The sequence below is a fragment of the Triticum dicoccoides genome, chromosome 1A (assembly GCF_002162155.2).
Source record: "Triticum dicoccoides isolate Atlit2015 ecotype Zavitan chromosome 1A, WEW_v2.0, whole genome shotgun sequence".
Lineage (NCBI taxonomy): Eukaryota > Viridiplantae > Streptophyta > Magnoliopsida > Poales > Poaceae > Triticum > Triticum dicoccoides.
In genome coordinates, this window is record NC_041380.1 from 60058727 (window position 1) to 60063120 (window position 4394).

The 4394-nt window shown below is 59.7% G+C and overlaps 1 pseudogene; it reads right to left on the reverse strand.

The window, feature by feature from the left end:
• Positions 1 to 1349: 1349 nt before the first annotated feature.
• On the reverse strand, positions 1350 to 3448 carry LOC119351229 (annotated as a pseudogene).
• Between the last annotated feature and the right edge of the window lie 946 nt (positions 3449 to 4394).

Consider the following 4394-nt stretch of genomic DNA (forward strand, 5'->3'; position numbering starts at 1 on the left):
ATCCCGGTACTCGTCGTACCTCCGCTTGTGCCCAGCATCCCCCTCTTCCCAAGCGCGGGACATGGCCAGGGGGGAGGTCGCGGGGAGGCGGCAGAGGGGCCGGAGAGTGGGAAGGGGGAGTGGTCGCGGTGGGGAGCGACAAAACGGCAGGCTGGGTCGGGGGCGGCGGGGTGGGGGGCAGGACAAAGAGGGAATCCGTAGGGTAGCCAAATAGCAAGCGCGGGTGTGGAGGGCCTAGGGCAAGGAACTGGCCCAAATACCGTGGACCGGCCCAACAGGCCCAGCCCCCCGGGCACGTCCAGAGAGCGGCGAACCGGGCAGGCCACCAGGGAGTTGATCGCATCACATGAGACTGCAGTCAAGGCCCTCAGGGAGTTGAATGCCTCCCAGCAGATGGAGAAGGATCAGATTATTGACTAAAATTCTGATCTCTACGACAAGGTACTCAAGCTAAATGAGCAGAAGAATCAATTAGTCCACAAGACGGATCGGCTGAAGAAGAACATCAAGCTCCTGAGGGCTGAGAGGACTCATCTGAAGACGGAGAAAGCCCACTTCAAAAGAGAGGGCCAAAGCCATAGAACAAGCTACACCACATGAATTTAATTCTTCATACAGAGACGTGAGGTAGTTTGTGTAGTTGAACTAGTAGTACTGTTGGTGGAGTTTGTGAATTACTGACCTTTTGTGAAGTTGAAGCTAGTTGCTGCATATATGGCATGGTTTAAAAAAAATCTTCAAAAAAACGCAAAAGAGTTGCGTTTCATTGCATTGAACAGGAAGACATCAGGGGTACAACCTCCAGAAAGGAGGGACACACACGCGCGCACACGCACACACACACACGGCCGTCCTCACCAAGTGACTACAACTAGGTGAGGAGGTGCCCTCAACTACAGACATGCAACGACATTAGGCCTCGCCCAGCCTTGCCTCCAGCCAAAATGGCGAAGCACCGAGACTCGGAGCAACAGGGCAGGAGCAACAGGGCAGCATCACTGCCATTGCTAGGCACTTCCAGGGACGGATGCAGCTTCAGGACCGCCCAAGCCGACGTACCTCGCACCCATGTGCCTAGAGAGTCGGCGGGTGAAAAGTAGGGCCTGATTGGAACTGGTGTAGCATTCATCGGGGAGCGCCGGCGCAGGCAAACATTGCGACCTGCTCCTTGTGTAGCAGTCTACGCCAGAGCGATGCATCGCCAACCACTATCTGCCGCATCAAGTACTCCACTTGCAGCCAAAACAGCGCCATCAAGAGGGGAACGACATTGAGACGCCGCCGCTGCCCGGTCCGGGAGGCCGGACCTAGGATTTCTCCCGGTGCTCGAGGAGGAGGTCTGGCCAGGGTCATGCCAACGCCTCCAAGGAGGTGACGGCACCCTCGGGCGTCGCCGTTGACAACGCAGGTCGTCGCCGCGCGGGTATTTCACCCCGACCCAAGGACGAAGACCTCAGATGCAATGGTAGACCGGGAATGGCGAAGAACCGTCGGAGAAGACCAACACACATGGGGGAAGCCTAGAAACGTTGTCGTCGTAGGAGTGAGCACTGACCAGCGCAGCTCCAACAGGCCGACCACCGCCGGGAGCGCGTCCAGCAGGCGGCAGCAGCCACCTGCACCGCGCCGCCGCCGCGCTGGCCCGCAGCCTCCGCCACCAGGATCCGCCGGGGCACAGCGGAGCATCAACCGTCAAGGTCGCCGCGCGCGTGCTTACTAACCCAGCGGCAACCGCCGGCAGCGGCCGGGAGGGGTGGGAGGAGGGAGAGGGGTGGGTGGGGGCAGAGTGATTGTCGCCGGCCTGGGCGGGCTCGTGCGGCCCAGATCTGGGCGCCCTCAACTCCGCCGCACGCATCAGCGGCCGGCGGCCACCATGGCAGCGCCACCGCGCACGCAGTCCACGCCATCTCGACCTCCCCGCGAGCAGACGGCCGCCCACCGCGCCACCGCGCGCTCCCACTGCTCCAGCACGCCCAGCAGCAGCGCGCAAGCACACGAACGAGGGCCCCGCCGCCGCTGTCCACCGGTGAGGGCTTTGCCCGCCGGCAACCTCCGGCGACGGCGAGGGAAGGGAGGGGAAGGAGGGAAGCCTGGGCGGCGGCTAGGGTTTCGCCTCCCGAGTCGCCCCTGGGAGCGACGCGAGGGCTCGCGGGGGGAGGGGGAACCTGGGAGCAACACAGAATTATCTCTTTGGCCAGCCTCTGACTGCAATGGCAATGGCCTGGTTTAAAATTGCTGCATATAATTTTTTATTACCAAAAAATATAATTGCTGGTGTTGGCAGACAAGGTACGCTGGTGTTGGCAGACAAGGTACGCTGGTGTTGGCAGACAAGGTACGCTATAGCTAAATAGCTAACAAGGACTTATTGCTAGCATTGGCCACGTGACATGACATCAGTACTCAAAATACTGCTGATGTGTTCCCCAACGCCACCAGTAAAAAAAATCACTAGTACCATATTGGTGGCCTTGGAGCCGTACGTCAGCAAGGCAATTTCGGCACGCCATAGCTAGACTTCTCCGCACTAGTGGAGAAGGGGTGGCGGCAACTGGTGAATAAGGAATGGCCTGGCTTCTTCCCTGATCCCCTGGCCCCCTTCTATTGGGCATAGATTGTGACGCTGGCGAGGAGCCAAAAGCCCTTCTGTGTCGCGGATATGAGTGATCGGAGCCCGTGGTGGTGGATGTCGTCGTGTCAGCGACGAATGCATAGATGGTGTCGGTGCTGGCGAGGAGACCGGGTGCAGGGCCTTGTTTGCACGCACACCCAAGAAAGCAAGCCCTATCATTTCTCTCTTTCTACTTCGACCCCTCTCTGCTCTTAGATGGCGACTCCACGTACAGGGCGAGGGTGGCGGTGAGCCAACAACTACGGAACATAGGCTAAACGGCGCCTCCATAGCCAAACGGAGATCAAGGTCGCCATGCATCACATGTCACGTCACTCACCAGCTGGCCTCTATAGAAGTGCCGCCCTACATCACAACCCGCCTCTCATTCGCGAAGAGATAAGCGAGCAAGTGAGGGGCGGTTTGCGGGCCCCGCGAGACACAATGTGCATTGCGAGTGACCGGCACAATTCCTAGTCGGTCGCCTCGCATGAATCATTTTGCTTGCAAGTATATGCACCTAATCAGTTCATCCATCAACATAATTGATGAAGAGAGACGGACAATATATTTCAACACAACAAGTCGCAACAGACTTCAAAGGTACACTTGTGCGACAAGCACCAGGGGTGATGAAGCACCTGCTAGAAGCGACCTAATTGAAGTGGCATATGACAAAGGTGCCCTTTTTCTGCGCGCGAGGGGGTGCCGGTGCTGGCTGCTGTGGGGCGCGGGAGGTGGTGCCGGGCTCGGCCTGGGCTTGTTCAGGACGCGGGCATTTGCCGCGGATCTGGTTGGTGCTGCCGCCGTCGGGTCGTTCCAGATCTGGGCAGGCATCGGCGTTTCTACGGCCTCCCTCTCGCCACTCTGCGTTCTGCGCCGGTGGTGCCTGCTGCCGGCTTTGGGCCGGGCCAGCTTGTTCGGGGATAGAGGTGGAGGGGGTCCCGGGCTCTACGGCGACGGCACTTGTGGCCTACTTCTCCTGGTGTCGTGGGGGTCCTCCTCTCCCCTCCCGGGGCCTGCTACGGCGGCCAGAGGTGACCCAGTCTTTGGACCTTGAGGCAAGGCTTGGTGTCTGGCTCCGGGTGAAATCCTTGCACAGACCTCTGGTTGGTGCCGGTGATGCGCGGCGCCTTTTGGTGTCGTTCCCCCTGTTGGGGCGTCGCCGAGGAGTCCAGTCCATCAAAATCCCTCGAGTTCAGTGTCTCCGGGCAAACGCTCATGATCTGGTATTGCTAGATCGGGCGACGACGGCATCATGTACGTCGCTACCTCCTTGGAGGCGTCATCTTGAAGACCTGTGGGTGGTGACCAACGGCTCATGTGGTTGACGGCGGAGTGTGCCTGATGACGGCGGTGGTGCGGCGGCCTTTGGGGTCGGCGGTGGTTCCTTGTCTCTCTTCTTCGGCGGTGTTCGTACTCGGGTGCACTTTGGTGTGTCTCTGCTTGGCGATGCCCTGCGTCTTTGCCGGTGGCACACAGGTGCCGTGACGTCGTCTCGGTCTCGCCTGGCCTTTCGAATGTACCCCCGACACAGGTGGTGTCATGGCGTTGTACTTTCTCGGCTGTGCGGTGCCTTTTGATTGCGTCGACGACGCAGTGCCGTGGTTTGGTCTGCTAGGCGATGCCCTTCGACTACGCCGGTGACACAGGCTCCGTGGCGTCGTCTCGGCCCCGCGTGACCCTTCGAATGCGCCCCATGACACAGGTGGTGTCGCGGCGTTGTGCAGTCTCGGATGCGCGGAGCCTTTCGATTGCGTTCATGATGCAGTGTCGTGGTTTT